Source organism: Falco rusticolus, chromosome 5 (assembly GCF_015220075.1).
Source record: "Falco rusticolus isolate bFalRus1 chromosome 5, bFalRus1.pri, whole genome shotgun sequence".
In the NCBI taxonomy this organism is placed as follows: Eukaryota; Metazoa; Chordata; class Aves; order Falconiformes; family Falconidae; genus Falco; species Falco rusticolus.
Genome location: NC_051191.1, coordinates 36,205,321 through 36,230,052, shown reverse-complemented (window position 1 = coordinate 36,230,052; position 24,732 = coordinate 36,205,321). Strand labels below are relative to the sequence as shown.

At 41.4% G+C, this 24,732-nt stretch overlaps 1 protein-coding gene across 9 annotated transcripts in view; it reads right to left on the bottom strand.

Moving 5' to 3' along the window:
* GRIP1 (glutamate receptor interacting protein 1) overlaps positions 1-24,732 on the bottom strand; it is a 330,769-nt gene that overhangs the window by 185,881 nt on the left and 120,156 nt on the right. The window lies entirely within an intron of this gene.

Genomic DNA, 24,732 nt, shown 5'->3' with positions numbered 1-24,732 from the left:
ATGGCTGTAATATTTCATTACAGTCTCAGCAATATGGTAACAATTCAAATCAACTTAAAAGCAGGGATTTTAAAACATGTTGCAGAGAAACTTTTAGAATGGGAGGGAATTCCTACGATAACCAAGGTAACTGCATGCAAGGTTTGCAGTGATACAGGTTAAATGCTGAAGACAGAAGCAAAATACATTTCTTAAATTCTGTAGGCAGAGGGCAGCATGCTCCAGCCATCAGTGTTGTCTCAGTGCTGCCTGCTGTTTTAATTAATGTCTATCTCACTCTCACACGGAGACCATCATATTTGTGTAACGGTGACTCTAAAACCTGAGGATACTTAGTCACTTAAAAAGGAAGCTGACTACATACGTGTTTATGATTTCAAAAACGTGCTTTTTATTGCAGATGATATCTCTGTGTAGCACAAAAGAAATTAGGTTGTGTTCCTAGTAAATGTTAATCTCCTCAAGTCAATAAAAAACTCTGCTCCAAAATGTCACTGCAGCTTTGTGGAAGGAACACATAGGAGTGATGAAAACTAAAGTGTGGGGAAAACAGAACATGCGTTATAAATGACAACTCGTCTCATCAAGATTAGCCATCTTTTAAATCCAAGAAATATTATGCTAAAATGATTCATATTTGTGGAACTGAAAAAGTCTTGAAGAATTTAATCTTAAGCAGATAATTTTTTTAATTGTCTCTATAAGGCTGTCTGCAAGAGTTTGACATTTACATATAATGATAATGTATATTAGGCGGTAATTACCATGGACTTTTCCTTAATTATAACTGATAACACAAATTAATCCTTGATTCCTAATTGAAGAATGTAATTAAGTCTGCATAGTTCAGGGAGGAAGAGAAGACACACAAACATTGATTTTAAAATGTGGAGAATGGCACACTATACCAAAATTCCCTTCCTCTTTCTACTCATGTCAAAGAGCATAAGAAATTGATCCTCTCTAATGAAATTATTAACCCTGCTTTGCCCTTGTTTACTAATGATGCAAAATGGATTTTCACATAGATTTATCCAGGATTTGAAAAGTCCACTTGCTCACAGAGAAGAGAAACCATTTTTATTTGGCACAACAGCACTGTGAAGCATCTGAGGACTCTGAGCATCCCCAGGGAAAGGGACAATTGTTAATGAATAGAAAGAGGCAACCTGGACACTAGGATCAGAGGAGAGGGAAACCAAAAGTGGAGGTGAGATCATCTGAGATCCAAGAAACATCCCTAATTAAATTTTAAAGGATGTAATTCAATAGGTAAAAACTATCCTAGGTTATATTATTAGATGTCAATAATGTAAAAACCACCACAAAGCTGTCACCTTTCACAGGTATGCACGAACTAGCCTTGAAAGCAACACCAGTAGACTACAACCAAGAGTCAAAGTCCAAGAGTAAATTTAAGAAAGACTGACATGAAATGTTGGATTGACAACACACCCCACAAATACCTCAAGGGAATTCCTGGGATGTAGCCCACTTGGCCATGAGGCCTTAAAAGAAGTTCACTTACCTTTTCAAATAATCAGTTATATGCAGCAAGAAACTCTGACATTAAAAAAAAAAAAAAAAAAAGTTGTACAAAGGCAATATGGAGTGAACTTTCAGCATTTCAGGCCATGCCATTCCCCATGGGACTGACTAAAGCTGGCAGTCCATCAGCTTGACCTTCCCTGCACAAGCACTCCCTGGGAATTGGGAGTTTGAAAGTTCAAGCTTTACATTTTGTATCGGCTGGTACTGGAACAGCCCCAGCAAGAAAAGTTCAGCATCTCTGCTGAGACTCTGCTCAGCTGGGCTTGTGGCCACAGCCTCTCCCAGGGGATGCAGAGAAAGCCAAAGGTGATCACATCAAAGTCACTCACCTTCAAAGCACGCTAATACATCGCTGGAGAAGCAGAGCAGCAGACTGGCTGCTCGGTAGAAGACAGAAGAAGATTTCTAAGGCAGCCTCAACTCTGAGATTAAAAGACAGCAGTCCTAAAGCAGCAAGACCTTCAGCAGGGCCTGACTCAGCTCCCCCTGCACCAAAGAATTGTGAGAATGCTCTGTACAGTGGACAACTCTCATCTACATCATCTTTAGTACGGCTGTGCCTGCACTGTGATGCTGAGGGATGGATCCTTCTCCGTTGATTATTTGGGATAGAGACTTACCCGATTCAGGCAGTGAGTTCATATGCAGCTTTGCACAGGATAATCTCTAGAAATCTCATCTATGAGTGAAAGAGAAAATTCTGTGCAATGCTACCTTTTTGTTTTAAGAAAAACACCTGAATTGCCAGTAGCTATAACAAACTACATTGGTAAAAAGTAAGCATCCCAAGGGCAGCTTAAGCAGCAGCATATATTGGACGAATGATACTTAATATAAGCTTGTATTCGGAAATGGACTATCAAATGGCACTACAGGGAACCTGTGTTTATTGTTTCTCCATTTTTATCTCAATATGATCATTTCCCTTTGTTTTCTAGGTGCAGGCATCACACTCTCCCCCTTCCCTCCCGCCCTATTGCAGTCTGTAGGAATACTCGCTAGGGCACCTGAAACAACACTCAACCCCTCTGCAGCCAGAGTGCTTGCACAGCCCTCACTGGCTCAGAGTGAACAACTCTGTCAGCACGTAGCAGTGGAAAGTACCAGTTCATGTTACACTGGTTTACCAACAAAGAAAGCAACCTCTTTTCCCACTGAAAACAGGGCGAACTACACAGCCCGGCAGGCAGACCCGCTGCGTGCGTAAGAAACTAACGTGCTGCTTTTGTCCTGTGGGTGGCCAAGTGCCACCTGAATGAAGAGGCACTGAAAATATCTACTTGAAAACCATGCACTGATCCCATCTCCCCCTCCTCGCTAACCCTGCCTAGCTCCCGAAATGAACTGCTGTTCACTGCCCAGAAAGCAACATCAAACAAGTTTCTCCCACAGACCACAACATTCCTGCAGGACTTCACTCACACCGTTAACCCGTGCAACAACACGCTGTAAAAATGCAGCCTGCCACCAGCCCAGAGATTAAAAAAAAAGAGAACTAAGCTGTGTGTTATTAAAGAAAAGGGAATGCTTAGAGCAAATATTTTTTAAAAAAAAGTCTCCTTTGTGCTTTTCCCTCCCCCCTCACATACACTACATACAGTAAGGGAGACAGCTCTGCTTCCACCGCTCCCAGCACCAGGATATTTCTCACTGCTGTGTGATTCCATGTGCATCAGCAGCATCAAGAGGTTTTGAACTAAACCCCAATGCTCTGGCAGGTGAAAGGGATACTATTTTAGGGTTTTTTTAGAGAGCACAATTGCAGTGACTTCAGTCACACCTGGTTCAGAAGCATTTCTTTAGTCCAGCAAACAGACATTTAAAATATTCACCTTTATGCTCTGTTACAAAACATAACTGTTACTATAGTTTGCAACTAGTTTGTAGTCACCTCAGGACTACAAAATGTGTCACAGCTATTTCATACATGGTAAGGCATTGTTTGGAACAGAACAAGAAATTCTGCAAAGAGAGCAGATATTGAAGGAGTAGACTTCATATGGAATACTGGGGAAAATCTGCTCAGAAATTATACCATACATAGATTCTCATTCTGTCTTTTTAAATCATTAATCGCTCCAGTTCTTTCCTGCTAGGTGCATTTACATCTTTTTTACCCTGTACATTCTTCACTGTATTAATAACTACTGCAGTGCATTATAATGCTGTACAGAAGTTTCAACATGTGATGAACTATCATTCCAGTCGCAGAAGGAAAGATCTTCCGAGACTAGAGACCTGACAGAATTAAAAACCCCAGAAAGCTGCATAATCCATAGCCAATTAGTATCATTAAAGGCTCGACAATTATTAGATGACACAATCCTCCACACGTCTTGTAGCAGAACTGGGGTACACAAAGATCCTGTGTTCACAATGCTGCTCCGCAAGGCAGGGGCTCGCACATGGGTTTGGAAGCACATGTCAGCTGGACACTTACCACCAGAGACCACTAGTCCCTGCAGCAATAGAAATGATCTGGGAACTTGACCAGCGATAAAGCTAGAGGTTTGCTGACCTCACCTTCATAGCTGTGGCCCATTGCTCTGGCAGATGATGCTCAAGTCTTCCAGAGCAAACCAGAGACTGGAAAGAAGCAGTGCTGTTGTCCAAGAAAGCGCATCGGGGACAACCTAAGAGCATCCCTGGTAGAAAAGTGCTCACTGACCAAGGTGTTCTAAAGAACATGAACAAGGTGGCAGTTCTGGGAAATGTGAGTTGGCATTTTTCCTATGAGAAGGGGAAAAAAATACCAGAAGAGAAGTTGGAACGAGGAATGTGTCTGAAGGGAGTATAACCGGCAAGACAAAGGCTGGGACCAGCTCCTCTGCAGGAAGAGAAAAAGGCAGCATGGCATCAACTTGTGGGAGAGCATGGAAAGAAATTCACACTGACATCCTAATTAGGGGTTGTTTAAATAGTAAGGTTATGTGCAGCGCTATTAATTCTGGTGGGGAAGAAGTAGTAGGAGTAACACGGTTGAATTAAAAATTTAAATTCTCTTACTAAGAAAACAGTGAAACCCCAAAGCTCTTCAAAGTTTTTCCATGAATTGTGCAGCTCTTTGAAGTATTTTTCATTTTGCTCAGCTTCATAGCCTGTAATTTCAAAGGTGCTAATTCTGCTTCTTCTTGTATCTAGTCCAGCGGATCTGGAAATGCTGTATTATGATTTGAGTAGTGTAACATTTGGTAAACTAATGAGTCCAGAAAAAGAGAGAACTCCTAAATTCAAGTGAAAAAATATAATTCCTTCAGCCCTGTCTCACATCGTGTTTTCCAAAACAATCTTCCCTCCTGCTCATATATTGTTTGCCTACTTCTCTCCTAATGTGGTACCCTAATACCGCAGGCAGCATCCACAATTGCTTCACCTGAGGCATAGAGTCTTTATAAAACCCAGCAAGACTTGTACTCTTTGCAATGGCATCACATCACTAAGCTGCTTAATTTGTCATCCACTAAAAATGAACACTGATTCTGCTCTGCAGCACAGCTGCTTAACTTCTTATTTCCTGTTTTACATTTGTGCATTTCATTTTTCTTTCCCAGCTGTGGCTTCCACTGAATACCATCTTACTCATTTCAGACCCTTATAATTTATCCAGAGTATTTTAAAGTCGGATCCTGTTGCATCTTCAAAACATTCATAACCCCTTTCAGTTGAGTCTTTCATAATTTTTGTAAGTAGTTTCAAATTCATCATGCAAATCACAAAAGAAATATTGAATAGGGTATGTGACAGAGCCCTTCAGAAAACTGACTCTTACCACTTGGACCAATGCCATTGAAAACCAAACCTTTGCTGCAGCCTTTCAGCCACTGTAGAAGTCACTTCACAGAGACCTTGTTTAGACCACTTCCCTGGTTTGCACAGTACATCAAGCGAAATAGTGTCAAAAGCCTTACTGAAGTCAGACTGGGTCACATCCAATATTTCTTTCTTAGCCTTTCTGCCAGTTACCCCATCAACGCTGGAAATCAGACTAGCTCGATGTAATTTGTTCTTGACAAATCCATTTGGCTATTCCCTCACTACTCACTAAGTACTGGCAAATTATTTAATAATTCATTTTTTTTAACGCCTGGTCTATAATTATCATTAATGAGGACTCTTTCCCAGTTAGAGACCACATCCATCTCTGCTCCTCCCTAGTCCTCTCAGACCCTGAATACCTCCATGAGTTCTTAAGAAATACAGCACTAATGATTCAAAGATTGCTTTAGCTAAAGTAGTCTAAGTTTAAACAGACACTCTGGACTTGAAACCACCTACACCTTTATCCTCTTCTTTGTTCTTGCCCACACTCAAAGGTTTCCTTCCTAGAAACCCCTGAGCACTGACGATGTCAGCCTCTCCCTTCCATTTCTCTCCTTCCTACCCCAGCATCCCTTTTTCTCAAGTAAAAATGCTTTTAATGGTGCTAGATTTGTCTTACCATGAACTCTGGTTTTATTTTCAAAACAAACAAACAAAACATTACAGCCAGGCATGGCTGCTGACACACTCTACCTTGCTCAGTTATGAAGACATTTTGCAGCAATGCCACAAAGACACCTCAAAGGGTAGGAAGGCTGAGGGATGCTCCTTTTCCCTGGAGCTGGCTGGAGGCAGCCATTCCACAGCAGAAGCCGTTCCTCCCTGGGGAAGGGCAGTGGTGGCAATACTGCTGGCTTCCCGTGGGGAGAGGGGAGGGGACAGGCAGCCATAAGTTCTGAATCAGCACATCACCCACTTCCCTGACCAGGCACTTCTACAGATGTCTGTGCGCTTCTGGAAGGGCCCCAAGGGCTGCATCCAGGCCCTGGATGCACAAACCCAGCACGGAGACAGCAACAGAAACAACACTCATGTTTTAAAAGCAATGTTACAGGTAGAGCACAGTATTATCTTTACTATTAATTTAGTATCAAGATCATGCAAAAAACAACTTGCATAGCCTTTCTGTGGATGCTGCTGAGAGAATCAGGAAAAAATGTGGTGAATGGAGCTAGAGCTGTGTGAAATTGGTGTAAAAGACTGAAGAACTGATCCAGCAGCCTTGAAGACGCAGCCCCAGCGCTGTGGTGACGAAAACCTCACCCTGTACATCCCTTCTTGTGGCAAGAAACCAAATGTCAGTCTGTCTAACATCACTGGCCAGAGATTTTCATAAAAGCCAGTTAACACTGGAAATTTTGTACTGTTTTTCAATTCAGTCATTCAGGAGTACGGGACATACAAATGCCCAGACTGCTGAATTAGGGAGAAGGGATGCAACTTCCTCTTACCAAGTGAGAATGAGTTTGAAATAAAAGAAAAAAAAAGTATATTCAATTATACGTGCCCTGATTCAGCTGAGCTCTAGTGCTCAATATAATCAAAGCTCTTTTTCATTTGAGCTAAGCAACAACTAACTCTTTAGCAGTTGCAGAAAGCAACCTCTGAGTAGGTTAGAGGAGCTCCTGCCTATTGCCTGACTTGGATTTAGGAGGCGGGAGCAGAGCTAAACACAGAAAAGCTTTGCTTAACATAAAATATTTCTGTAAGGGGACCACCTGCTATTTATGCCTGGCAAAGAGCAAAAAGCTGTGCTGCAGGTGCAGAAAGACAACACCGATCTGTGACAAACCTTCAACAGCCCCTGGAAAGCCACAGCACGGCAATGTGATTTTTATCAGCTCTTTGGACAGAAGACAAAGCAAACGATGAGGTGATGACCTACATGCCAACTCAAGAGCAATTAGACTGGGAACTGCAGCACTTTCACCATTATAGTGAAGTGCACTGGAGGATGCTCATACGAAACAGAAGCCTGCAGTGCTGGTTAAGTCCTCTCAGGCTAGGAGGAAGGGTGGGGAAAAAGAGGAAGAGGAGAGAAGAACAGAACTGGTATGAATGGGAAATCATTATTCAACAAGCAAGCATGATATGCTAAGATCCTAAGAGACAGTGCAGTAAAACCTCTCATTTATTTTTGAAGCATATTCTCATTACCACATGCTAGGCTGTATCAGCATTTTCATTTTTATCTATTTCTAGGAGATTATAAACCAACTCTAAAAATGTGTTTGTGGTGAAAACTGGCACGCAAGCCTCAGCCTGAAAGAAGTTTTTAATTCCTGTCAAAGAATTTATTTGTCTGAACAAAACAGTAATAATAAAACATGGTACCACTTAGAACTCCTAACATGCATTCTCTCTCTGTTCAAGGCCTTATCTTTAAGTGTAATGTGCTCCTGTTACACTCATCAGCAACTGATTTCATTTTTTTTTGGTAATGAAACATTTCTTGTGTTGTAGTACTTTCTTCCTGTCTCCCCCCGCATGCTTCCTTTCTTTCCCTGTGTGAATTCAGCAAGCATTTTCCATTTTATTTCTTCCCATTTCTCATCATGTTCACTTTCCTCTGAAATACATTCTTTTCTCATCTCTTTTTTTCCCCTCAAACCATCCCATCTCACAGTGCACAGACTTGTTCCCAAAATCCATCTTGTGCCTCTCATTCATCACAATGGCCAAATTAAAACCAGCATCCAGTGGCAAAAATACCCCTCATAGTATCAACAGTGAGAAGGAAATACCTCCTACTACCATTGAAAAGGAATTGCTCCCCTCCATATCTTGAGACATGGAGATGATGGAGGAGAAAAGCGTTGCACAGTTTGCAGTAGCCCTGCCACTGTGCCCTGCATGCCTTAGTCCAAGGACATTTCACAATTTTTTGCATAGGGAAGTTAACAATTATATCTGCTTGGAGATATCATGATGGAGTATATTTGGTTAGAAAATGTTACTCTAGCAAAATTGAAGCACTACACCTTGGATGACTCCTCAAGCCAAGTACAGAGCAGGCTTTCAGAGCCTTTAGACAGCCTGAATTAGCTGTCACTTAGCATTGAGTGTTCCTGCTATTTGCTGCCTCAGTGGAGCCCTTAAGCTCCAGACACCTCCGCCTATTCACAGCTTGAAATGCTACTGCATTATAAAATACTAAACAATTACTAATGCCGTATTGGGTTTGCGTGGCAAGCTTTTGGTAGTGGGGGGCTACAGAGGTGCCTTCTGTGAGAAGCTGCCAGAAGCTTCACCCATGTCCAATACAGCCCATGCCAGCCGGCTGTCAGATGGACCCGCCACTGGCCAAAGCTGAGCTCAGCAGGGACAGTGGTAGCGCCTCTGGGATCATGTATTTGAGAAGGGGGGGAAAAAAACCTTTGCAAGGGCAACTGCAGCCAAAGACAGGAGTGAGAATATGTGAAAGCAACAGCTCTGCAGGCACCCAAGTCAGTGCAGAAGGAGGGGAAGGAGAGGCTCCAGGCGCTGGAGCAGAGGTTCCCCTGCAGCCCATGGTGAAGCCCATGGTGGGGCAGGCTGTGCCCCTGAGCACATGGAGCTCCACGATGGAGGAGATCCCCATGTGCAGCCCACGGAGGACCCCACGCCGCAGCAGGTGGATGCCCAGAGGGGGCTGTGACCCGTGGGAAGCCCAGGCTGGAGCCGGCTCCTGGCAGGACCTGTGGCCCCGTGGGCAGAGGAGCCCCGGCTGGGGCAGGTTTGCTGGCCGGGCTGGTGACCCCGCGGGGGACCCAGGCTGGAGCCGTCTGTGCCTGAAGGGCTGCGCCCCGTGGGGGGGACCCCGGGCTGGAGCCGGGCAGAGTGTGAGGAGCCTCCCCCTGCGGAGGAAGGAGCAGCAGAGACAGCGTGGGATGGACCGACCGCAGCCCCCATTGCTCGTCCCCCTGCACTGCTTGGCAGAGAAGATAGAGAAATCGGGAGCGAAATTGAGCCTGGGAAGAAGGGAGGGGTGGGGGGAGGTGTTTTTAAGTGCTTGCTTTTTTAATTTTTCATTATCCTACTCTGATTTGAACAGTAATAAATTAAAATAATTTCCCCAAGTTGAATCTGTTTTGCCCGTGATGGTAACTGGCGAGTGATCTCTCCCTGCCCTTACCTCGACCCATGAGCCTGTCATTATATTTCCTCTCCCCTGTCCAGCTGAGGAGGGGGGTGACAGAGCAGCTTTGGTGGGCACCTGGCAGTCAGAGAGTGTCAACCAACCACAACTAAAAACACTGGACCTGTAAGCTGGCATTTCTTTCCTTTGGGGATGTTTTGCTTTTAGTTCTCATTTGGAAAACTTGGCAGTGTTCGGACCTGGGACTTGTACGCAGAAACACAACTCTTAAAGCATCCCCGTAAGAATGACGCAAGAGGTCAGTCACAGGCCATTTTGGGGAGCTCACTCAAAAGCCTATGCCTACCTTAAAATAACCAAACAGTTGTACGTTTAATTTGCAAGCACTAAGGATTAATTATAGAAGCAAATCTAGTTAAAAACCTCCACAATAAAACACAACTCTTAGCTCCCAGAACAGCTCAGTTATCTGCCATACTGCTGACAGAGCGCGCAGTCTGTTTACTTTCTTGCAAGCTTGGTGGATACACCGTGACCCTGGTATCACGTAGATTGAAACTATTGCCACATATCAGAAACAAAATCTTATCCTATTCTAAGACCTTGGAAAACACAGTATTTCTCCTCCAGTCATACATTTGCTGAAATTCACGGACTGTGGGTATATTTCTACTTCTGAGATAACCTGTATCTATTGTCATCATTGAGCTCCGAATTTGGTGCACGGCAGTTTTCAGACTACTCTGGAGATGGTACAGTGCCAACTGAAATGAAGGGTTCTCACTCACAGCACACACAAAATATGTGCTTATTCTTCATTTATGATGATTTTACTAATGCACTGCCCTCCATGCAAAAGGTATTGAGCTTCTGAGGTGCAACCCAACTGCCCCTGACCGCTCCAGCCACTGTGGTCTCTAAGCTCTGTTACTTTGTGCCCATTCTGACTCCACGATGCTTGCCCCATCCTCGTGTCTCACTTCTGCAGCTTTTACATCCTTCCTGTGTTTCTTCTTTCTTTCAAGACATACTACTCCTATACCAACCAGCCTAGATTTTTTTCATCCTCCTTTCTCCAGTTCCTGAAGCTTATTTTAATTTTCTCTTATTTCTGTATGTTGAAGGCAAATGAGTAAGATTTGCCAGCTGATACAGAGCTGAGCTCCATTCCTTCATCCACTACAGCTGTGCGACCCTTAGCAAAACACTTAGGGAGAGCTCCAAAACATAACGATATATTTTGTCTAGGAAAAACACGCAGCCCTCTCCTGACAGTTGCATTTCTGGTGGGCTCTTTGCCCACAATCCCATGATGTCCTCACTGACTAGCAAGGGCAGGTTCTGGTGGTGGATGCCCAGCCCGACTCATACTATCCAGGGTACCCCAGGCACTGCCAAATCACTTCTCAGAAAAGAGAGCTGGGATTCACATGATGGTCAGTTCTGGGAAGCCACATCTAAAAGCTGAATACACCTGATGAAACTGTAACTTCTACCACCATTTTAAATCATTCATGATTGCTAACCGTAATAGCTAAGAAGCCAAATTATGTTAAAAAAAACTATTACACTAAGATAATAGTGAGTGTAGCAGAGTGTGCATGTGAGCTTCAGAAAGTCTACAGTGCTGGGCAAGACATGAAGCAGCAGATATGCAAATGGGCAGAAAAGGATGAGGAAATGATCAGACAACTCTGGTCCAAGGCATCCACAGCCCAAACATGCCAGAAAGCTCACCCACAACCAAATCATCACATCATGGATACTGTGTTACAGAAGTAAAATACAACAAGGTTTTATATCGTATTTCTACTGGTTTTCTAGGAAGTGTAGATAAATAATTTAAGCACTTGGTGAATTAAATAATAAATGCAATTGAAAAACTACTCAGGAGCTGTGGATAGGATGCATTTCTATCTGCAAACTTTCCCAGCTTTCTACATCCCTGTAAGAGCGCACCCATTGTTGTCTTCTCATGTCTTCTAAAGAATTTAATTGTGTATTGTGTATCAGACAGCAGATCTTTTTTAAAAAGGCATTTAAGTTTTTTTGTACTTCCATAATTGAGCATAACTAACTTAACAAATATGCATTTCTTTAAGAGATCTGGTTTGTATGTTTTTTCCTCTGTGTGGCTTCCCAAAGTTAAGTTACAAGATGAAAGAAGCTGACTTTTGAAAGAAAGGAAACAAATACTCAGTTAAAGCCTTATTTACAAAGATCAAGCACTCTGAAAAACGGAAGCAGAATTTAGACATTCACAGTTATACCGAAATCAAACTAGATGGCTTGAAAAGGAATGGATTTAATTCCATGGTAAAACACAACACAGAGATACAGAAGATCTTCAGCAGCATCTGCTGTGAAAACCCTAATTTTTAAGGTGGATAAAAACCACCATAACATGCTTAGTTAGTCTTCCCTATCTGATAGTGAAAGAAAAATCAGTAAAGTACTAATATTTTTTGAGCTGATTGACAGGATATTAAAGAAATTCAATTTAATAATTTCATCAGGGTGACTGGTATACCTGGAAAACAGGACGAGTTTTGAGTAAAGCAAGTATACTACAGGGAACTGTGAGAGGAGAGGGGAAGAGAGCCACGTTATGTGAAGAGTAAACAAGAAGGATTTTTTTAGGGTTTTTTTTTTTTGACAACTGTGAAAAAGGATCAAAAATTAAAAACTGTGAATATGTATTATCATAAATCTAAGTAAAGTTGCAATGTGTAGGAGTTCAGTAAGTGTAACTGGGAACATTTTGGAACCATTCATAGAACTTGTAAGTCTCAAAATAATGAAAACCACAAACTTGAATTAAAAAGTTTTCTTAAAAAATCAGACATATAAATTGAAAAAAAATGAGCAAAGTGTGTAAGAGTTCAGATGAGAGAGTGGTGGAAGGGGGTGGGGGAACAAATCAAATTCTAGTGAAATATCACACTAGACAACAAATTGTACTAGTATTACAGGACAGTCTTGCATACAGAAATTGTATACAAACTGTACAAACACATAGTCTACATTTATGCAATTTGTCCTGAAGCAATGAGTCTTCAAACTAAACCCTCTAAAATGGAAAGAAGGGAGAAAAGATGAAAATTTGGGGTGACCTCAAATTTAACTTAAGCTGAACTGACATGGGGAAAGGATTCACCAGCTAGAGAGAGAAAGCAGTCATAAAATGTATGCCAACTTTTGGCCTGGTGATAAAGATTACTTGCTATGAATAAAACCAACACAACAGAACCTTTTAATCAGCAAGTATAAGCAGTGATGAAAGAAGGATCTGGAAAAGCTTCTATTGACTGTAGGACCAAAGAAAACCTGGAACTGGAGAGAAGCTGTAGGAAGCACAGTGAAAACTGAAAAACACATCCAGGATTAAATATAAATGCTAGGATATTTTTTTTCTTAAGTTTTCTAAAATGTGGACATTTCCATATATTTTTGCTTGCCAAGGAAGACTCTGATGCAAGTTATTATCTGGACACAACAATATACCATGACAGCTTTTCCAAACAGCATCAGTTATGAGCCAGTTATGACCCCACAGCTGTTGGGGTGACCCAAAACCAGGGAATTCATTCAAATATAAAAGTACACGTATAAGAATAGTTAATTAACACAACAGTAAAAATAATTACAAATACATTTTATCATAGCGAAATACCAAGTACTACAAAAAACAAACTATAAGGCTAAGCACAGGCCTGGTGCAATGAGAATGAAACTTGTTATGATTATTGAAACAAATGCATTTATTTCAAGTCTCAACCTAGTGTCCACATAACTCAGTGAAACATGTTGTTTTCCTTTTTTTTTCCTTGGAGAAACAAATAACATGAACACTATATTAAGAGTTATGAGAAATTCAAACTTAAAATCCAATGAACTATGATATTTATATCACAGTGAGTATGGAAAACAAAATGTAATTCATATTTGAAATGCCAGGCTATGAAAGGAACAATGACAAAACAAACCAGAAAACATTGAAGACACTGGCAGATTCTATCTGATCTTCATGGCATTTTTGAAGTTTCAGTGAGACCGTCAGTGCAAAAGTGTATATAATCAAAAATCCCAACTTATTATCAATTTCACCAGCTAAATTTCTACTGTGCCTCTCTGAAAGCTTTTTTAAATACCTTTAATTGTTATGGACAGTTATTCTTCAGTACAATGAGACGTTTAAATACCTCATCGTTCATCTGAATATGTTGCTAGGTCCAAAATTATTTTCAGTTGCTTAGATTTAATGACTTTGTACTGTGCCAAAACCCAACAAATAAAAACTAAGATACCTTATCACTGTGGGGTTTTTACAATTGCTTCAGGAAAACTACCTTTGTGTTAAAGCCATGTTTAACTTTGCTTTCTGCAGAGGAGACCTCTGTGACGGCTCTTCTAAGCTGTAAGATTGGTTAGCCAAAATAGAGGCTTTCTGTGCTCAGTATTTTTTTTTTTCCACCAAAAGCATCTTTCCTTTTAACTACTGCTCCTTGTACCATCTTTAGAAACATCCAGTCACTAGTGCATTTTGTTCTAAAAATTAATTATGCAGAAGCGTATTACAAAAAACCTACTAAAAGTCAGAAGATAGCACTACATGCAACATCCCTGCTACATCTTTGTATCTTCTATAGAAAAACACCCCAAAACAATCATAATTTTTACAGGACTAGAAGGGGAGACGTAGAAATTGTCTCAGCTTTTTTTTGTCTGCAGCCAGACCAACATACCAAGATGTATTCCTAATTGAAAATAATGAAAGGTCTTGAACAGTGGAAAGTTTTGTATAGTACAAACCACTAGTAAGAAATACAGTACAGAAATGTTTGGCTGCAAAGAGCCAGCCTACATTCATTAGTTTATTTATTAGGTCTGGATCAGTGATGGATCAAAGCCAGCTGCTGATAGGTGCCCAGACTGGCCACTCAGACCTTCTAGAGAGATCTCAACACACATTAAGAGGCAGGTTCATACTCTATATGAACCATTTGCCACCTATCCCAAAACAGCCAGCCCTCTATCTCCAGAATAAAAACAAAAGGAGAACAAGTCAACAGGAGGCTCCTCTTCACACAGTGGACAGCAGACCCAGGGAACTCATTGACAAAGGATGCTGGAGTCACTTAAAGCTTTTCAAGAGAAGAATGGATAAGACCATGAAACAAAGATATGTTGATGGTTATTAAGTACAAAGCCACTTCTTTAAAAGGTCCTGAACCAGAAAATAAGAGTTGAGGCTGGGAAAGCAGAGCGTGAGCTATGCTTACACACTCTGTTCTTGCTATTCCGTAACCATCTAGCTTACACGAGGAGACAGGACAGTAAGACACTACAGCTACTCTTATGGACACAACCCCCAGTCTTCAAAATAGCACCTTAATTTTTCTAGAGGTCATTGTGCCTTCCCTGCCTCGCATATTGTCTTCCTGGGCAATGGTTCAGGCACACCATAGCCATCCTGCCTTAGTACCCCCTAACACAGCAGATGTTTCTCTCACGCAGACTGCTGAAGAGTGATGGTGATCCTCGACTCCAACAGAGATCCAAACCATGCCAGTCACATAGCCCCAAATCCCAACACAGCAATCAAGGTGTGCTGCAAAACTCTGCAAAGTGGCACTGCCCCTCACTCTGGTCTGTATCTCCTCACCTCAGCACACAGCCCCACCAGGGAAACTGCTGTAACGCCCATCTTCAAAGCTCCTCGGCCTTCCACGTGGTGCAAACTTCACCAAGGCCAGACTGAGCTCTCTGCCCAAGGCCCAAATCACCCCTTTCAAAGGAGCTTCCCTGTCAGCCCCAGTCTTGTCGACCTTCTCCTTTCCCACTGAACCTGCATCCTCAAACAAGGAACCTACCCAGAAAACACAGGGCAACACTGGACATTTCACAAACCTGCTGGATCACCCTCCCCATGCCACTGCTCACACTAACCGATGGCAGCGTTTGGCTTGGCCACCTTGTATGAGGCTCGACACCGCCTCGTGAACCAGATTCAGCCCACAGACCAACTCTGGCTATCTACGGATTGCACAGCTGAAGGTGTGTGCATAGAAAGAAATCACTGACCACATAAAAGTTTCTCTTGGCAACAACAACCCTTTATTTTTTTCCAAGAGACTGCTGGGGGAAATACGGATTGCTTCTGCTGAAGGGCATAAGAGGTGCAACGGAGCCAACAGCTCAGCCAGCAAGGGCAGAGGGGAGAGGCAGCCCATTCGTTTTAAACAATGGGAAAAATAGGGCACAGGGGAATACTGTGCCAAGGAGAGGTTTTACTTTATTATCAGTTCCTATTAAAATATCGTTACTATTCAAAAGCGTTTATTCAAAAGGCATAAAATGAGGGTAGAGATTCGGGTGAAGAAGTATTGTCAACGTTGTAAGTTTTGGGTGACTAAAATTGGGGTGTTAAATCTAATTGCGAAATCTCAAGCAGCCTAAATTTCAAAGGCACAGGGAATCTTCAGTTAATACTGATTTTCATTATGTTTGGGGTAGGCTGATGGGCTGGGCACCAGATTTTACAGCAATGAGAAATACTGCTTAGAAGAAAGTATTTATCAAAAAAGGACATCTTTCCTATTGCCATTATGACGAGTTAATGAATTGATTCAGCTAGGCTTCTGTCTCCCATCACATCTTTTAGTTGTGGAAATCTCAGGCTGCCTGAGTAGCTTTACCAGAATTGTCTCAACAGTTTTCCTATAAAAATGAAGATTGATAGTTGGTACAATTATAACTAACGATAGATAAGTTCACGGGCAGCCTTCAGCAGTTTCTATAACAAGATACGCAATGTGTCCTTGTGAAAGCAGGCAGTAATGGTTGGAAATTCACCCCTCACCACAAAACCAGTCACCCATGAATCACACCAGAAGTACAGCTGAAAACTTTAGACTGTACATCTCCATCAGACAGTGGTTCTTTGTCATCCTCGTTGTGTTTTTTACTCCCCTGTGCCACAGGCTATAGTAAGGATCTCTTTAGGGCAGCAACTGTCTTTTAATTACATACACAGGACTTATCACTGCTGGGCCCTTGTTGGGACCTACGTCCTCCACTTAACACAAACTAGAAACAGTAAAGACAACAGTATTCATCTGTATTTCTGACCAGGCCTTCTCACACAAATGCATGCATATCAACAGAGTCTAAGGTGATAGGTTGAGCACATCCACGACTACTACACTGTGCAGTCATCCCACATGGCTGCACATCAGCAACACACGCACCCAACTGCTCTTCTCCAAGCAGTGGACCACCTGCACAGGACCTTTCTCTGAGGAACTAACTTACATTCTTTTCAGCTACTGAAAATTTATCTTGCAATGCCTCTCAACTTCTTCTTAAGAGGAGACTTTTTGACTTGTGTTTCTCCTGTTTATCTGCTACCTAAAATTACTGTCTTATGTATTACTTTACTTGCATTCACAGATCAGTGTACAGCTACATTTTACTTTTCAGGAGAAAAAACTCTCAGTATAATCTCTTACTTATGACCATGTTTTCAGTACTTGAACGCTTGTACACATTATGAATGATGGCAAAAATGATGGTCTGCTGTGATCTTTGGCAACAGCAGCATTTTTTCTTACCAGGAGACAAAAAAAAAAAAAAAAAAAAAAAAAAAAAAAAAAAAGACCAATGCATGATTCTGTTAGCTATTCAAGCACGCTGTATGAAAAAAACATGTAGAATGATCTTCCAAGGCAATTACTTAAAATAGCTTTCTAGATACACAATACCAAAAAAGCCTTATTTTCATGTAGAGGACATCAAATTATTTTCTACCTTTTAGGTCATAACATGCAATTCTCCATACAGCACAGAGCCTTAACTGCTCTTGTTTGCAGCTGGTTGTCAAAGGGTTTTTGCAGAGGAAGGTTTTGATGAATCCATTCTATACAATGGCAATGGTATATTCTCTCACAAGCTACAAAGTTATTGAGTAGGTTTTTTAGAAACTACTGTTATTTCTCTAAACATGAATTGTTTATGCCTCCAAGAAATCCAGTTATCGTTCCAGTAAAGCAAAACACTGATGATAAAAGGTAAGTAAAGGTAGTAATGACTGTAATAAATGCTGCCAAGCAAAGATACCAGTTACTGAGGTTATGCAGTAACATAAGGAGATACCACTACTAGTGTGACAATCCTGAAGTCAATAGGGTTTTGCCATAATGGATATAGCCTAGTGTCTATAGAGATTCCTAAGACATCTCTACAGGTTATAATTTTTTAAATTATATTCTCTATAGAGATTCCTAAGCAGTCACAGCATAAAGAGACATTTATCACAATTTTAAAAGTCATGTAAATTCAAAACCGCAGACACATTAAAGAGTGCTGCATAGTTTAACACATGGATGAACAAGTAATTACACTTAGTCCTTTGCAGATTGAATGCCTGCAGTATAAAAGGCTTTTGTTCAATTCGAGAAAAGAAGAAGAAGAAAAAAAAAAAATATCTGTTTTCTCACATTCACACTCTATGCAGCAAAAAATAAAAAGCAATGAGATTATGCTTTAATTTTCAGTACAGCCATGCCTGGGGGATTTTGGAAACCTTACTAGAGAGCAACAAAAAGCTGTACATCAAAACAAGAAAAAACATTCTATTTTCAGGAGTCACTTAAACTCTGGGAAAACTTACGCATTATTTACATGTTCAGCTTCTTCGTTGAAAAGAAGAATATATCACATTCTAAGAAGGTATATCACATTCTAACTGGAACACCTTCTCCTTGCCAGGTCATAAGAAAATGCTAAAGAGCAGACCAAGAGATTCCCCATTCTGAGGCTTCCTTTCTTATAGGAGAGGAAAAAATGATCTGAGACCACGTATGAGCTAGATCCTGCCCACCCTGCTTCGCCCTTACCCACAGACTTCTACCTATCAACATACATGGAAAACATTCAGCCCTCAATGACAGGTCAGAGTAACAGCCTCTGAGCCCTCATTTTTTAAATTCCAGTAATCAATGAGTAATATTTCCTGCAACATCCCAAAGAAGGGGGGAAGGGGTGGGCATATATCTTTATTCTCTCACAAAATAAGTACCCATGACTCAAACGCAGTCAGTCATATGTAAAGATGGAGACTTTATATGGTGGGGAATAAATTCCAAGTGCTACAATGGAGGCAAAAAGGGAAAAGGAAGGATATCAAGCACGTTAGAATTAAAGACAAAACCCCTAATTTTAATCCTTCAGCTTTTAATGCCGATACATTTATTTCATATGGCTCCTGTGCATACATTGCAGGATCATCCTCAAATACAGCATTTAATCAAAACAGGAGGAGGATAAAGAACATGAGCAGAGAAGTAGATATATTCAGGTGAAACCTCCATCCTCCATTTACGTTTCACCTTGTGGGTTTTGTTATATTAATGTTACAACTGGATGGGTAAGTTTAAATATTATTTATTCATAGAAATTACCCAAATCGCTTCTGAGTAGAGACAGAGGAAAGATCTCAATACACAAAATATATAACATCTAGGAAAAAACAGGAAACCAAGACGACAACAGAAGAAAACAGTACAAATACGCCACTGCGTTAGCCAGGATATGTCACAGTGCAGTGGACCCGAAGTTTCCTCAGTGGTCTGACAAGACCAATTAACATCTTGTCCTGAAAAACACCATTTGGATGATTTCAGATGAGTGAGTCATTTTATCAGCTCATATTCTAAAAGTAATGAGACAATTTTAGTCCAGCTAGAAGTGAATAAATCTTTAACTGCCCCCAACAATCTTTTGCATTTCTAGAATAAACTGCAAAAAGGATTTAAATGTTCCTATCAAGAGCATAAAGCATCTTTTGCTGCACACTTCTGGAGAGATTTAATGAACTATTTTTCAATCGCACAACTTGAAAAAGGAGTGGCTTTGCCTGCCTGCCCACCAGTAAGGAAAGTACATCACAGCTTGGCAAGGAGGAAGCAGGAAAGATGAGAGGAGCTGCTTCACCCCACGCTAAATGCTACTTGGTTCCCACTGGATCCCTATGCTATACTTTTCCTTTGTGTTATGAGGACAACTTCAGAAAGCACGACAACATAATAAAGCTAGGGGAAGACAACCCCATTATTACCACTACAGAAAATAAAACACAGATTAATGTCACTAACACGCATGTCAAAAGAGATAATAATGATGCGCACAAATGAATCTTCTCATCAGGAGCAAGGAACATAACCACCACCTAACACTGAATAATAATTACATAGAAATCAAAAATTACATTGCCAGCTGCTAGGAACACATTATTCTCTCAGATTACCACAGGGTTTGTTTTCCATTTTTTCCCCTAAAACTTGCTAAGTCTTCCTTTTCTATTCAAGTGAAATAAATTACAAAGTAGCGGAGCAGGTGCTTGCATTCCCTAGGAAGAAAAACGCTGGTGCCACAGGGTAGCTTGCTGCTTCGAGCTCTAACTGCCCATTGTGCCAAAACGAAGGTGCACATGTGCAGTGGAGGGGGTAACAGCAAATGGCTTTTCTGAGTCAAAACACAGAAACTGGTTATAAGTTGCAATAAATGCCCAGTTTTCATTTTCTGAAGCTGTTACTAACCATGCATCACAGATTTTTCAAGTCTCTCTCTTCTTAAGATTGGCATTTGTGCATGCTCTAACCACTGATGTTGCACTAAGATTCAAACACAGGGCAGTCATGTTTAATAAATGCACACGATTCATGCCCTCTCAACCTCAGCCAAGAAGAGCTTGGCATATAAAATCATGCTTTGGTTGTATTTTTCCAATTGCATTACTTGCCATTTTTATAATCATTATTTCATTTGCCCAAAGACAGAATATAAGATCAAGTACCACTATCACACACCTGTTGAACTAATAATTTCTTTTACTCTGATCCTTTTTACTTGAGCTCATAGCCTGAAGATATAACTGAAGACAAGCACCAGATAGTTTCTACTAAAGCTATTTACCAAAGGAATAGATTTTTTAAGTTATAATTATTACATATTAATATATAATATAATGTGTATCATGAAGACAAGACCTAACACAAAACACAAAAATAAAGCATCAAGAAGTGTTACATTTTACTGATGATACACTTTATCCAGGAGTTTATCATCTGCATCCAATCTGTCAGCTGGGTGAGACAAGACTTTATTACTGAATGGACACAGTAAGAGTTTGCATTAAGCAGTCAAGACACTAGAAAAAAGGCAGACTGCTTTATGACCTGGACTCGGGAACTGCTTTCTCCTGTACATCTTTGCTTAGAAATCATTACGATCATCTCTGCAGTCTGTAGGAAGGGAGGTACATTAATCTTTCTTCTTTACATTTTATCGAACAGGACCTATGAATTATTTTCTCTGTTCCATAAAGAATACAACCTCCCTATCTGTATTATGACATGATCGTAACTTTAAAGTGTATATACACTATTTAATAGAAAAAGGCTATATTAAACAAGAATAAATAATCACCACAAATAAAAACTAAATAATGATTAGGGTAGCAAGTAAGCATGTGAAATTTATTAGACAAGACGACTGAAAATAACACTTTTGGCTGGATGTTAGTGTGCCTTTTCTGCTCACAACACACACAAGCACAAGATACTTTCATTTACTTCACTCATAAGACTGCTGAATTTTACATTCTTCCAAATAGTACTTAGGGTGTAATCATTTTGGTTTTTGACAAACTGCTAAAATCATGACAGCATTCTTAGCAGAAACTGGCACAACAGCAAAATGAAAAAGAATCAACTCATTTTCTGCTGAACATTTATTTTCTGTTGGTCTGTAAATCCAAGATCAATTTCCTACTTAGAATGATTAATAACTTCCTTGTCCTTGACAAGGCACTCTATAAATTGTTGCAGGCACAATAGTACATAGCAATACTGTTAAGGTGTCTACTTACTGTGTATTTGTTAATATTTTATTGTGTCAATCTCTCATTTTTATACGTTTGAGACATTTTTCCTATTTTTAAGTTTAATTTCTTGCATTTGTTCCTGTTGCCCTTTGTCCTGTCACTGGGCACCACTAGGAAGAGCCACTGTCTTTACTCACTCATGTCACACACACTGGTAAGATCCCCGAGTCTTCTCCAGACTGAACAGCTCCAGCTCACTCACTTTCACCCTCCATACATCAAGTGCTCCAAGACCATAACCATCTCCGTGGCCCTTTGATGGACGTGCTCCAGTATGACCCTCTTTCTCTTGTACTGGAGAGCCCAGGACTGGACCCAGCACACCAGGTGTGTCTCACCAGTGCTGAGCAGAGGGGAAGGATCACCTCCCTCAGCCTGCTGGCACTGCTCTGCCTGATGCAGCCCAGGAGGCTGCTGGCCTTCTTGGCCACATGGGCACATTGTTGCCTCATGGTCAACCTGGTGCCCACCAGAACCCCCAGGCACTTTTCTGTCAAGCTGCTTTTCAGCTGGTCAGCCCCCAGCATGTACTGCTACTTGGGGTTGCTCCTTCCCACATGCAAGACTTCATACTTCCCCTTTACAGAACTTCATGAGATTCCTGTTTGCCCTTTTCTCCAACCTGTCAAAGTCCCTCTGAATGGAGCGCAACCATCTGGTGCATCCACCACTTCTCCCACTTTTGTGACACCAGGAAATGTGCTGAGGGTGCACTCTGTCCCATCATCCAGGTCATTAAAGATGTTAAACAGCATTGGACCCAGTGGCAAATCCTGGGGCATACCACTTATGGCTGACCTCTAGCTGGGCTTGGTGCCGCTGATTACAATCCTCTAGGCCTGATAGTTCAGCCAATTGTCAATCCAGCTCAGTCCATTTATCTAGCCCGTACTGCAATAGTTCCTCTGTGAGGATGATATGGAGGACAGTGTCGAGAGTCAAGATTAAGGAACGTCCACTGCTCTCTACTCATCCCTTCAGCTGTCCTCTCATTGCAGAAAGCTATCCAGGTTGGTCAGGGATGACTTCCCCTTCTTAAATCCATGTAGACTGCTCCCAGTCACCTTTTTGTCCATCAGATGTTTGGGAGTGCTTTCCAGGATTATTTGCTTGATCACCCATCCATGGACTGAGGTAAGGCTAACCAGCCTGTGGTTCCCTGGATCCTCCTTGTTGTAAACCTCTTGCTGATCCATGCAGGCCTTCTATCACCCTTCCTTGGTTTCCTGCACGTCAGAATGGAGAATGTTTGAGTTTGGAGGAGGTGATCCTTGAAAATCTAACATCCTTTTTCTCTCCAGGATCACATCCTAAGAAATCTCTTAGGGATCTCTTCCAAGCAAGTCCCTGAATATGCTGAAGCCTGCTCTTCTGAGGTCCAGGGTTGTAATCCTGCTATTTGTCTTTATTCCCTCCTTGCAGAATCCTGACTTCAACTATACTATGGAAACTGCAGCCAAGAGAGCCACGACCTTCACATGTCTGGCCAGTTCTTCCTCATTTGTAAGTATGAGGTCAAATAAAGCACCTCCCCTCATCAGCTTACTGATCACATGAGCTAGGAAGTTATCATCAATGTACTCCAGAAACCTCCTGGATTTCTTGTGCACTGCTGTATTGCTCTTCCAGTAGATATCAAGGTGGTTGAAGTCCCCCTGAGGACCAGGTCCTGCAAACATGAAGCTTCTTCCAGCTGTTTGAAATAGGCTTGTTCCTGGTGGGGCAGTCTGTAGCAGACACCCATAACAATGTCACCTACACTGGTCCATGCTCTGCTCTTGACCCATAAGCTTTCAGCTGACCGAGCATCTCTCTGAAGGCAGAGATCCATGCATCCCCAGTGCGCTCTCACATGGAAAGCAGTAGCCTCTCCTCACTTTCCCAGCCTGGTCATTTCTAACTGCATAAGCAATTAATCCCAAATATATTTCACCTGGAGTACTTACAAAATTAGCAATTTTTTAAGTACACTTGTGATGCTGATAGATACTTCAGTATTCATTCATAGTCAAATCGTACCTGATACCTGTAATGGGCGGCAATAGTGCTTCAGCACCAAGTAACAGCTGGATAAGGTCAACCAAAGACCCGTGTAGCTTGCCTTCCTTCTCAGAAAAAAACCACAAGGCAGTAAGTGCTAACTGGACATAACAACTTGGGGAATTGGCAAGTAGTTCTAGCACCTAATTATTCTGTTTCACCTTCTGTGAAAGTCCAAAAAGCAGATTTTAATTTCTGTCACAAGTAAGACATTCTGTACACTAAGGGTGGTGTTCCCTGCTTTCGCTGGTCTTTGGGCAACAACACATTACAGCTAACATCCTATATACAAAATCATACTTCTATTTCTCTGTCAGCCTCAGTTTTCAATATTTAATATCCTTTTTCTTTTAAGTAACACATTTAGATCTTATGGGCGACACACTACAATGAGACATAGGCTAGGGATGACTGGTCTAGAGGCAACGAGAAAAAAGAAGTATCTGTTTTGCTCTACACTTCAAACAGACCATTTTTGGTTTAGTAGGCATTTCCACTTCTGATAGTGGCTTCCCCAGCTTAAATTATTTCTGAGTCATGTTCTTAGTGCAGTGTTTGTGAAAAGCTAGTGAGCCACCACTGAGATGCCTGGCAGAGTCCTGACAAGGTCCTCTCTCAACTTGCAGCTTTTGGCTCAAATGTCCCAAGCGAACAAGGCAGAAAACACCTGTACACAGACATCGCCCTTTTCTGATAAAAGACTTTTGGGCACAAACACAAACACCAAAAATACTCAAACACTCTCTCAGCTGTTAGGGAAGACAAAACAAACCAAAAAAAGCATTAATTGCTCACCCTTTTAGGACAGGTTCTGGTATGACAGTAATTTGCCACATCCTGATTTTGCCAACCGGCTGCAGACTGCATTTCTTCAGTATAACCCTCTACTGTGTTCAATGACTAGAAGGCACCTATATGCTGGACATCACCAGAGCAGAAGTCCATATAATGCTCCGCCTTCGCAGGGAAGGTTCTGAACACACAAGCAAATTAGTATTTTGACTAAAAAGGGTCCTGCTACAACTAGATAAAGGCTTACATGTTCACATACTCCAGCTCTTTCAGTCACAACAATCTTCTAGTGTCTTTGACAACCTTAAGCGACACATCATACAAACTATCTCCAGAAGTTTACATACCGTCTTAACTTTCTTTGTTGCTTGGATTTAGCTAAGGCAGTTCTACTGGGGATACCTTGAGGAATTTTTCTTCAGTGGATTAATTTAAAAGCTGAAATTCCACTGGGTTGCAACAGTTTTGTCTTGAAACTTAATGTGCACGGACAGCAAACCGGCAGGAG